General features: G+C 43.0%; 1 long non-coding RNA gene across 1 annotated transcript; it reads right to left on the reverse strand.

The window, feature by feature from the left end:
• Positions 1–9,302: 9,302 nt before the first annotated feature.
• On the reverse strand, positions 9,303–11,046 carry LOC133767660 (uncharacterized). The gene is made up of 2 exons (XR_009866905.1): positions 11,007–11,046; positions 9,303–10,560 (listed from the first exon to the last, which is right to left on the reverse strand). It is a non-coding gene; the product is annotated as an uncharacterized LOC133767660 (long non-coding RNA).
• Between the last annotated feature and the right edge of the window lie 1,896 nt (positions 11,047–12,942).

Here is a 12,942-nt window from a genome sequence, read left to right on the forward strand (position 1 = left end):
TTCCTGCTCTCCAAGCCCTTCAGCTCTGTATCTCTCCATTCCTGCTACCTACAAGCTACAGAGTTCATGGTTAATAATATTTTAACATCAAAGTCTGTTATTTCTAAAAGAGTTCACTTAAGAGGGATGAAAAGATCAAACACAACCCTTTAGTGCCTATGAAAATGGAATGAGGTAAATCTAAACTATAATTTAAGATTTGTTTTGGTTTTGTTTTTTTAACCTTAAACATGTATAAGGATACTTCAAAAAGTACATGAGAATGGAATTAAAAGATAAGTTTATTTTGGTGCAAAGAAGTTTTGAAAGCCATACATCTGAGGGATCTTCAAGGGGCCCATGTTGTGGTGCAGTGGGTGGTATCCCATATGAGTGCTAGTTTGAGTACCCACTGCTCCACTTCAATACAGCTCCCTGCTAATGCACCGGGAATAACTGCAGAAGATGGCCCATGTGTTTGGTCCCCTGAAATCAAGGTTCCATGCTCCTTATTGTAGCCTGGCCCAGCCCCAGATGTTGCAGGCATTGGGGGAATGAACTAGCACATGGAAGATCGATCTCTCTCTGCCGGCGTCACGGCTCACTAGGCTAATCCTCTGCCTGCTCCTCTGGAACACCGGGTTCTAGTCCTGGTCGGGGCGCCAGATTCTGTCCCAGTTGCTCCTCTTCCAGGCCAGCTCTCTGCTATGGCCCAGGAGTGCAGTGGAGAATGGCCCAAGTCCTTGGGCCCTGCACCCACATGGGAGAGCAGGAGAAGCATCTGGCTCCTGGCTTTGGATCAGCATGGTGCGCTGGCTGCAGCAGCCATTGAGGGGTGAACCAACAGAAAAGGAAGACCTTTCTCTCTCTCTCTCTCTCACTGTCCACTCTGCCTGTCAAAAAAAAAATATCTCTCTCTCTCTCTCTCATCTCTGCCTTTCAAACAAATAAATATTTTTTTAAAATAAAAGGAAAATCTATACATGAAAAAATGTATATGGATTTCAAAAAATGTTTGTCAACAAAATAAACTTATCTTTAATTCTGTTTTTCCACAAACATTTTTAAATACCCTAGTACATGAATTCTTCTTCCTTGTCCATAACATTGTCATATCTACTTTTACATTTTTAAGAAATTTTAATACATCAAGTTACTTATATGTAGAATAAAATTAGTTACCTACATTTTCATTTCTTTCCAGGCATAAACAAAATATTTGATCCAGTGCAATTATCACAAGATGCCACGCAAACAGGTGGCAACCAGTAAGTTTTTAGTTCATTTTTTCATGTTTTGAATAATTAGAGGTTTAAAAACACCTGTTCAAAGTTGACGAAGCTCATTATTTCCAAGACTGGCTGTGGAGTTGGCCAAGGCTAACATAGAGCTCAGCTCTAGAAGGTTCGAAGTAGCCCTTAGGGTCAGTAAAATAGGAATATGTTCTCCCAAAATAGAATGTCCACTTCATTTTGATGTGACCAGTTCCACAGTAGCCAAAATTCTTTCGATAATACAAAAGTAATAAATGCCAAGTTTCTGAATCACACACTCTCCATGAATTGTCAAGAAAAGATGAGATTGGCCAATGCAGAATAGGTGGATTTAATGAATTTTCTTTGGTATTCTGTAACCAAGATTTTAACAAGAACAAAAATTCAAACATAACCCCTGCCCCCTATTTCCTACACACACATGCATAAGTTGATACTTCACATTTCTTCTGGAGTTTAACAGAGAAAAACACACTGGTCAATCTTGAAACAGCATTTGCTTGTTAATTACTCATTGACTTGTAATAAATAACAGGAAATGATTGCGATCACTTGTCAGTCACTTCTCACAGGAAAGACACATGTGCTGTCTCATGCCTCATGTCACCCTGCTGAATAAAGGGTGATCCTCTCATTGAATCAGTATGAGGATTAGATAAGCTAATCATAACCTTTAATCAAAGTTAGCTAATATTAAATAATTTACACATGCTATTTGCTCTAATCCCCTTAATAATCTATTGATTAATAAGCTAATAAGATCAAAGCACCAAATAACAGAGCTGGAATTTGATTCCAATTCAAAAAAATAAAATAAAGAATCTCTGCTGATTTTCTTGCCCTGCATTCTAAGTAGGCCCAGGTTGGCCAACGCAGCTCTGTTCAAGGAATCACCTGTGCTTCATCCAAGCCATGAAACCACCTCCACTGAGCACCGTGATGAGAAGTGCCCGCTTACTGGCTGGTGCCCGCTTCCTGGCATCTTCATGGTGCTACCATGTCAGTCACATCAACACATACTCCCATTACTACTAGTAGTGATGATAACTCCTATCACATGATGAGTGCTTGTCATGAGTGTATGTCATACATACAATACCATGTATATTCCCACTGGCGATACACATCCAACATCCATGCTCTACTTCATGTGTGGAAGTAGTTTGTCTTGATTTATTTTTTTTAAAAAAAAGTATGCACTAGGTAGCAGCTAGACCCTTGAAGAAAACCAACTTGAGTGAACCCTAGCTCCAGATCTGGAGGAGTTTGCCACATTGGTTCCAGGTGTGAAGGCAGGGCCATTGATGTGTGCACAAGTAACTTTACCAGACCAGCAGGGGGAAAGATGCCACAGGCACAGCACACACCCAGTGCCTCCAGAGCCCTGAGGCAGGCTCTCCTCCCAGGTGCTGGCACCAGGGAGGCCTTCATGAAGCTGACGTATCAGGTAGATCGTGGACAGCAGGTAGGTTTGAAGGGGAGGGCTTTGCATCAGAGGGAACCATGTGAGTAAGATTTTGGGGGCAGATAAAGCCCATGACATCATTAAAGAATTAGGAAAGGTTCATCAAGCAGAAGCAATAAGAGTGTGCGGCGTGGGAGTGACTGCTGCAAAAGCCAGATGAGGTACCGAGAAAGCCAGAACAAAGGTTTCCAAAAGTACTCACCTGACAGGAGGAAGACACGAGGAGGAGTTGAGACAGAAAGGTGGCTTGTTCAGACTGGGGGTTTGGAGCAGATTTTGCTGCTCATGCAAAGTAGTGTGGATCAGAGGAACAGGAGAGATGGAAGCCAGGTGGCAGGCAGGCAGGCAGCTGCTGTCCGGGCTGAGGGGAGGAGAACCGACCGAAGGTGGCAGAGGAGGGCAGAAAAGGAGAGACTGAGGGCACTGTTGACATTCCATGGCAAGAACTGGGAGAGTGGCTGGCGGAGGGGAGGGAAGGAAAAGCAGAGCGCAGGTGAGCAGCCAGACAAATGTGGGTCCTGGGAATGGCCAAAGGACAGCAACCACTGAGAAGGGAGAGGCGGCATCCATCTCCGCTTGGAACACAGGGTCCCGGGGCAGAACCAGAACACTCCCTTTCTCCTCTCTGCACGTGATTACAGCTCATTCCTTAGCGGTCCATTCCCACTGCCACTCACCATGGCTTACAAGGCCTGGCTCAGCTCAAGCATGTCCCTCTCAAGGCCTTGCATTTTGCTCCCTTTGTCTGTAAGATTCTCCCCACCCCCAGTCTTTACCTGACCAACTTCCTTCCTTCATCAGAAAGATCTCACTTTCCATGCCACTGCCTCAAGGAGGCCTTCTGTGATTACTCTATCTAGAGCAGCCTCCAGCACCCTGTGCCCAGACGCTCAATCCTGCTGTCCTATGGTGTGCCCCGCAGGACACCTGCTACTCTCCTCTCTCGCCTATCACGTGTGTCCCCTCCCTGGACTGTCCATTCTAAGAGAACAGGGACGCATCTTGCTAAGCAAAGCCAAGACCTCGAATTGTGCCTGGCTCACCATAAGTGTGCAAATACTCATCAGATGGATCACCCTGCTGAACCACTTAACCGTCTGTATGAGTTGGCTTTCTTCACGGTACACAGCTTTAACCTCAGCTCACTTTCCCAATCAAAATGCATCTTCATGGTGCTACCAACACATACTCCCATTACTAATGATGATAAGTCCTATCACATGATGAGTGCTTGTCATGTGCCAGACACAATACCATGTACATTCTAGGCATTATCCTACTGGCCATTGTCAGCATGCTCATTTTAAAGAAGAGAATACCAAGATAAATTTAATGAGCTTATGAAGCCTGAAGTGCACCTGAGTGGTTGGACGTAGACATAGGCTTTGACTCCTGGTACCTCTGACTCCAAAACCACCATGGTCTACTTCCTCCCCTGCCACAGTAAGCACCTCCAAGTATATTCTGAAATGCTGGAGCAAATGATAAAAACCACAGCCAGGGAGAACCCCAAGGAAATGCCATTAAATAGATTTGCAGGATTCTGCACTGCAGACAGGAAGGGGAATGCATCTTTTGAAGGAAAGAAAGTAGTTTGAAAAAAAAAAAATCTGAACCAGTTATCCTGTGTTAATTGTGTCATGACAATCATTAATCATCCCACTTCGGAGAGACCTGGTTGTGAGTGTGGCCTCTCAAAGCAAGAATGGGGTTTGCGGGAAATGTGACTGCAGGAGAGAGAAAGCCTTCCACGCACAGCAGGATCCCCCGCTCTCGCCAGACAGTCAGCTTTGCCTGCGGCTTACAGCCTGGCCTCAGAGCTTCTGGCAAAGTTAGGGAGATGGAGCTGCACATCTTAGTCAGGAGGTGGGAGCAAAAATCGGCGCACAGCCGATGGTGGTGGGATTCCAGAATGCAACCCCTACCCTCAGCTCTCAAATCCTGCTCCATTTTGGGGCCCTTGATCAATAACAGATAGCCAACTTTGAAATTCACTGAGAGAGAGTTTGAGCTGTCTGTGAATTTAGAGATAATGCTATAGGAATAAGAATACGCCAGGAACCAAATCACCCAGGCTGTGAAAAATAAATGTGAACTTGGGAGGTGACTGGGACACCATTTTTCAAGGCTGCAAATAGTAAAAGGAGGATGAGAGAAAAAGATGAGGTTTTCAAAGCAATATAAAATTTAGAGCTTCTTGGTTTATAGTGAAATGAATTTAAGACTCCAGGGGGAAAAATAAGGACCTTGCTTACCACGTTGCTTAGGCATTTGGTGTGATGTTATACTCAGAGTGCATCTTATTAATATGGGGAGGGACTATATTTCCTTTTTAAATTCTTAATATTTGATCATTTTTCAAACAGAAGAACATAGCTTGTGTCTCTGCTGAATTTACTAGGGAGAAATTCTTTTAAAGACACAGCACTGTCATAATTTGTTGGATCTTTTGCATTCAACTTAAAAATGGTCTCTCTATGTGCACATCTTGTGTGTCATTAATCAACTCTAATTCATCACTATTCTAGAGTTCTAGAAGCCGTATTTCTGTACTGTTGGGAAGCAATTTTTAAAAAATGTTTAAAAAACTGAAGTAGAAACAGAAAGGGTTAGTTCTCTGTTATTCTCACACCATAGAAAACAAAGGTGCAATTCAGCCACAATAGCAGAATATATGGTGTCATGATAATATTTCACACTAATAAATTAAATATGGGTGGCCCATGTAAAATAGAAATGTTTCTGATAAGTGATGGAAAAATATGAAAAGAACTACAATTGTTCTGGAAAATGATTCTTTGTATTTAAAAAAGGGGGCTATCTTTTTAACATTTCTCTTAACTTTGCTAAAAATAATAACCATGACAGAAAGCTTTTCCTCCTACTAACAAGGATGCCAAATGGAAAAAAATAATAAAGAACCACAGTGACCCCTAGTGGAAGAAATCAGAATCCATCTTTATTCACAGCAAGTCTACACAGAGCACTTGGGGGCAAAAATATTATACAGATAAAAACACAAAAGAACGTGATAGTATCATTAGTCCCAAAAAAGAAAACCATATGTACACCTGGGCATGATTTCCTTAGTTATTAACAGTTTCATGGTGTTTTTTAAAAAACTAGACCTTAGATACTTGTAGTCGTGCTATACAAGTAATTTTGCATTGCTCTATGGATAAGTTTGCATGCTCTGATTTACTTTTCTTATGACAAGAAAAGCATTTCCTTCTGGTATTACAAAACTCTCATAAATATCCTTTCTGATATACCCAATTTATTTAGTTTCTTCATTTTCTAGGAAACTCGAAAAGAATCAAAACCATGTCAAAGAAATGAAGTTTGCAAAGACATCCAAGTAGAATTAGCAAAGCATTGCAAGGTAAGAAAGGCCCTTGGAGATGATATATGATGTAAAACACCAATTCTCAAATGAACATCTACTGTGTTCAAACTGGTGCTGTGAAGGAACCAATAGGAGAAGCGACGCTGGAGGGATGTGCCCAACGTGATTAAAAGGCACGGGCGGAAGGGCAGTGTGTGCAGTGGGTACCACACACTGTGATGGACTGGAGGTATCAGAGGGGAACCACCCTAATTCTCTAGAAAAGTATGGGGGCAAGTTGTCAACGAGGTGTACACTTGGAGAGGAGAGGAAAGATATATTCAAGAAAGAATGAATAATGGAAGCAGTATTACAGAAACAGGAGCTCGCATGGCTCTTCCAAAAGAATGGAGAGTAGATGCTTAGAAGACAGCACGGCTTGTAACGCAAAGGGAAGAGTGGGAAAAGTCCATGCTGACACACCCATGGCCTGGCCCATCACCATGCCAAGAGATGAACACACCTTGTCTCACCTATTCATCACAACCATCCAATCACGGTAGAAAGAAGCTGAGAGGCTCGAAGCAGGTGGCTGGGAAGGGGAAAAGACAAGATGTAAATCCAACCAGTTGTCCTAGACAGACGGTATTTGATAAAGGGAGAAAGTCTTGGCTCCTGGAAATCATGTTTAATCTATTCACCTTCTTAGAGTTGAGGAAACACCGTCACCCAGCGCTTCCCTCAGGTTTCTGTTGCTGGGGCTACAAACCTCAAATTGTAGCCTTGCGTTTATGACGGCTGCTGGATTGAGTCTAAACTCTTCCAGACTCCCCAAGCCACAGTTTCTTCTTATGTGTGGAACTTGTGAAGCTGGGAAATCATGACACCAAGAGTAAAGCTGCTAAATTAGCGTTTGTAAAATTGCAGTGAGAGTCGCACCCTCCTTCTCTCGCAAAGCAGAGGGCTGGCGAGGTATGGGAGAGCCAGAGCAACAGCAAGGCCTCTGGGGGGTGACATTTGGCTTTTTCAGGCTTGCTCTCAGCAGTCACATGTGCCCACAATGCTTCCACACAGAACAACTAGCACCAACATCACCCTACTGATTGCTGTATGCCCGTCACAGGTATTACATATATAGTACTCACATCCAGCCACTCCAGATGCTGAAAAGCTGTGACTGCCCAGTTCAGTTAGGCAGGGTTCTCACACTCAAGAGGCACAGCTCCAGGGGCTGGCACTCTGGCATAGCGGGTAAAGCCACCACCTTCACTGCCAGCATCCCATTTGGGCGCCAGTTCGAGTCCCAGCTGCTCCTCTTCCAATCCAGCTCTCTGCTATGGCCTGGGAAAGCAGTGGAAGATGGCCCAAGTCCTTGGGCCCCTGCACCCATGTGAGATGACCCAGAGGAAGCTCCTGGCTCCAGCTGTTGCGGCCAACTGGGGAGTGAACCAACGGATGACCTCTCTCTCTCTCTCTCTCTCCCCACCTCTCCTTCTCTCTATGTGTAACTGATTTTCAAATAAATAAAATAAATCTTAAAAAAAAAAAAAGGACAGCCCACACACCACACACTTGGCTCAACCTAACTCGACTTCTTTACTTGCCTTTCTCAAATGCTCAAATGTTCTGCCAGAAGTATGTGGGTTACAACACTACTCTTAAAATTCCTTTTCCTAATTCCTCTGCTTCCTTCTCCGACCTACCTTCTAAATAAGTTGTGCCATTCTGAATTCCAAATCTTTGCCGGCATTCAGCATTTTCAGGGTTTTGGATTTGGGGCATTCTAATAGATGTATAATGGTGGTGTCTCATTATTTTTTCTAAATTTCTAATATCTTAATTACCTGAAACATTGAGCATATTTACCATCTTTGTTCTCTGCGAGTGAGATCCCAGTAGAAAGAACGGGCCATCAAAGAAGGAGGTACCTTTCTCTGAAGGGAGGAGAGAACTTCCACTTTGACTATGACCCTGTCGAAATAAGATCGAAGTCAGCGAACTCAAGAGGCTTCCATAGCCTTGGAAATTCATGACTAAAGCCTAGGGAGATTTCTGACGCCATAAATAAGAGTGTCAAATTGTTAAGTCAACAACAGGAGTCACTGTGCACTTACTCCTCATGTGGGATCTCTGTCCTTAATGTGTTGTCCAATGTGAATTAATGCTATAACTAGTACTCCAACAGTATTTTACACTTTATGTTCTGTGTGGTGCAAACTGATGAAATCTTTACTTAATATACTAAATTGATCTTCTGTATATAAAGATAATTGAAAATGAATCTATATGTGAATGTAATGGGAGAGGGAGCAGGAGTTGAGAGGGGTGCAGGTGGGAGGGAAGTTATTTGGGGGGGGGGAAGCCACTGTAATCCAAAAACTGTACTTTGGAAAATTATATTTACTAAATAAAAGTGTTTATAATAAAAAAATAAGTACAAAATAAACATATACAAAATACAAAAAAAAAAAAGAAGGTAGGTACTTTCTTACAAAATTGAATGTTCACTTAAACAAATGATCCAGTCAATGCACACCATGGTATTTACCCAAATAAGTTAAAATTTACAGTGAGGGCAGTGCTGTAATATACCAGGTAAAGCCACCACTTGCATCACCAGCATCCCATGAAGGCGCCACTATGTGTCCCAGCTGCTGCACTTTTGATCCATCTCCCTGCTTTTCCACCTGAGAATTCAGTAGAAGATGGCCCAAGTCCTTGGGCCCCTACACATACATGGGAAACCTGGAAAAAGCTCCTGGCTCCTGGCTTCAGATGGGCCCAGCTCTGGCCACTGTGGCCACTTGGGGAGTGAACCAGTGGGTGGAAGATCTCTCTCTCTGTATCTCCTTCTCTGTTCTCTCTCTCTCTCTCTCTTTCTCTCTCTCTCTCTCTGCCTTTTAAATTAACAAATAAATTTTTTAAAAATTACAGGGGCCAGCAGGTATGTGGTATAGCAGGTGATGCCACCACCTGCTGGGCACTGGTTCCTGTCCAGGCTGCTCCACTTCCAGTCCAGCTCCCTCCTAGTGTCCTGAAAAGGTCCATGGAAGATGGCTCAGGTGTTTGGGTCCTTGCCACCCATGTGGGAAACCTGGTGGAGGCTCCTGGCTCTTAACTTCCTATGGGGAGTGAACCAGCAGATGGATGATCTCTCTGTGTGTCTCCCTCTCTCTCTGTAACTCTGATTTTCAAAATAAATTAAAAAAAAGAAAAGAAAATAATAAGAAAATTTACATTCACAAAAAACTCACACAACTATTTACAACAGCTTTATTCATAATTGTCAAAAATTGCAAGCAAACAATTTGGTCTTTAACAGATAAATGGATAGACAAACTGTGGTCCATCCATGCGATTGACTATTATTCAGGTTTAGAAAACAATGAGCTGGCAAGTTACAAAAAAGACATATTGCCCTTATGAAAGGAGCCAGTCAGAAAAGGATACCTACTACATAACTCCAACTTCATGGCATTCTGGAGCAGGCAACATTACAGAGAGCAAAAACATCAGTTGCCAGGGATTGGTAGGCAGAGGGGGTGGCAGGATGAACAGGCGAAGCGCAGTAGATTCTTAAAGCAGTGAAACTATCCAATTGGACACATGTCATTAGGCTTTTGGAAAAATCCATAGATCATCCCAACACAAAGAGTAGTCACTCATGTAATCTATAAATTGTATAAAGTTAGCTATAATAATCTACAATTATAAAGTTAATAATAAAGTGGAGCACATATACCACACCAATCCAGCACATTAATTAATGATAGGGGGAAATTTGGAGAGAGGCAGAGTACTTGGGAAGTCTCTACACTTTCTTAATTTTTTTGTAAGCCTACAACTGCTCTATAAAGTTTACAGATGGTTTCAGAAATTATTTCCGCCCCACTTTGAAGTAGCCACACGGACCTCTCCCTGCACTGTGGGTGCTGGAGGGCTGGTAGAGGAGTACCATGGTGCTCACCACAGTTCTAGGGGGTGTCTGCCCACGTGGGTGCCGAGCCACTCGTTTTCTCCTGACCATCGTGTTGTTCACTTGGATTACTTTTCATCCTGACCCATTGGCTGTTCTTAAGTCCATGTCACAAAAACACTGTGCCTTGTGGGATGCCAGCCAAGAACCCAAATGGGTTTGTCATAGGGACACAGAGCTCATGTTAGTGTACAGGAAGGTTGTGATGACTGGGAGGTGACCTGTGTTCAGCACCTTCCCAAAGGGCTGCTTTGCAAAGGAACTCAGAACTGACTGATGAGGTCATCAGGGACCCAGAGCTAGAGAAGCAGGTGCCAGGGCAGTCTCCAGGGGAGAGGACCCCCTACCCTGCCAGGTTGTTCAGAGAAACTGTTCTTCAGAACGGTTGTCCCTTCCTCTGTGTCTTTGTGAAGCTTTTGTTGGAAAAATGAAGTGTGTTGCCCAGTCGTGTCTCCAGGACTTCTTGAGTCTACTTCAAAATGGTCTTCTGGGAAAAGCTTGCTTTCAGAATCCCCACAGCAGCCCAGGAACTCGGGATTTCCTGAGACAGGACAGAACTGGAATAAGTCACTCAACAAGCTTCTAAAAATCAGTGTAGGAGACTCAAGTGATTGCAACCAGTGGAAGATCCTGAGCCCAAACCTGGTACAAACTACCAGTCTCCTTCAGTTGAGTCCGACCATAACATCTCTTAGTTGGAAGAATTCACTTAAAGATTTTGAGAATTAAATATGCAAATAACCTCCTGTCTGGTACTTTATTTCAAAAGAGTTAAATTTTTCCCAAGTCTCCAAACACCCTCCCTTTTCTTAGGATCATTGTCAGTCCCTCAGGAGGAAATGCTAACAACGCAGCACGTACGCTGTTGGTTTACCATCTTGCCATCTGCTCATGCAGAAGTATCAACACCAGCACATCATGTTCACTGTCCTCTAATCTCCCACTGCCCAAGCAGGAAACATCAGCAGAAGTCTGCCAGGGACCTACCAGCAGTACGTGACCTTCCCGTGACTCAAGCCAAGTACCTAGACACAGAACAAACACACCAGAGTGAGGCGATGCCACCCAGCGACCTAGCTGTCTATCTCACACAACCTCCGTGTAACAATGTAGCATCTCACACAACCTCCTTATAACAATGTAACACTGAAATGCTAAAGTGTAAAAAATAAATAAATAAGGATATCTCCATTGTAGGGAATACAACAACCACGGGTACCATTTTAGACTAACTTTTGTTGATTTACAATGTTTAGTGTGGATATATCCCCTTCATACTTTTCAAATTGTTATGTTGAAGCGTTTCTTTATTTGACTAGTAAAGAGCCATAGTAAATTTAGTTCATGTTTCCTGCGTGCCTGTTTTGAGATTCTCACTCATCATATCCGTTGTAAACAAATGAAGAATTTTTATAATCCGCTTAAAAATCTGGTAACTATATCAGAGAAAGAGCATTCTGTGATAACCCCAATTTAAATATAAATTTTCCTGGGTTTTGATCTTTCATGTTATTAAAAATTCATCTATTTCATTACAGGTTTGATTTAAATTTCAGCTGAACTTTTCTGAATTCAAAGTAGGGATTGATCTAAACAGGATTCAACAGCACAAAAGAAATTAACACATCGAGAAGAGCAGGTTAGTTCTAGATTTATTGAATCCTGACTAAATTTAATCACGTTAAATTACTTCTCTTACAAAAATCTCAACCAAAAAAGTGGGAATACGATAGGAATTGCTCATTCCCTGGGCTCATTCAGCCTGCTAATGACTGAGTCCTGACGAGACCTGAAGGTGGGATTTGAACCTCAGATGGACCAGCTCGCCTTGTACCAAGAAAATCCCTTGACTGCCCCCATTAAGCCTCTCAAAGAGGTATCGGGTTTTTTTTGTTGTTGTTGCCATGGATACCAGGAAAGAAATATGGACAAATCTGTACAAATCCATAATCGCTAATCACTTCTGGAAAAAATCAACCAGAACTTCAGGCCCCACTGAAAATGATCCATTGCTTCAGCTGCAATAGAAGCCAACACTGGAACAAAACTTCCAAAAGCTAAAGTTCACCTTCACATTATGGGCTCTGCCTCACTCAGGGCTAACGCATATTCATGGAGAATGTAACACCAATCAATACATCACTCGCTCCATGTGCAGTCTGGATTGCAACCAAAATAAAATTAGTGCAAAATATACTTTATTTTCTTACAAATTAGGAGCCTACCCTGATTTTCATTAGAGACATGAAAATTAAAACTAAAGCATTAGGAAATTTGCTTTATAATCAAGGAGGGGAATATTGCCCCCAAAAGCATAGCAGAATTAAAACAAAAACAGATGGTTACTGGGGCCAGTGTCGGGACACAGGAGGTGAAGCTGCCATATGCAACACTGGCATCCAATTTCAGAACCCCCAGGTCCCAGTTGCTCCCCTTCCATTTCAGCTCCTTGTTAATGTTGCTGGAAAAGAAGTGGGAGATGGCCAATGTGGCCCATGGACTGGAGCCCCTGCCACCCACAAGGGAGACCCAGATGGAGTTCCTGGCTCCTGGCTTCAGCTGGAGGGGACTGATTATTAAGTCAGCTCTTTTCTACCCTTTATTTTAATCCCAATAGAAAGTCACTGAATTGTTTCTGGTTTGAACAAGCGTTCCAGTAAGCAAGTGAAAATTTATATACAACTTAATGTAAATGAAGATGCAATTTATATTTTGAAAAAAAATCTCTGTGGAGGTGATGAGAAGAATGGGTTGTGGAAGAAGGGAGAGAAATGGAAGCACAGAGACCAGTTGTGAGAGACTTGCTGCAGAGATGTGGGTACAGAGCAGGGAGGTGGCAGCAAGGGGGGACCAGTGAACCTGCAGGACTTGGTGGCAGCTGTGAAGCCAAGGGGGGAGAGAGGAGGCAAGGATGACATCTGGG

The sequence above is a fragment of the Lepus europaeus genome, chromosome 10 (genome assembly GCF_033115175.1).
Source record: "Lepus europaeus isolate LE1 chromosome 10, mLepTim1.pri, whole genome shotgun sequence".
Classification (NCBI taxonomy): domain Eukaryota; kingdom Metazoa; phylum Chordata; class Mammalia; order Lagomorpha; family Leporidae; genus Lepus; species Lepus europaeus.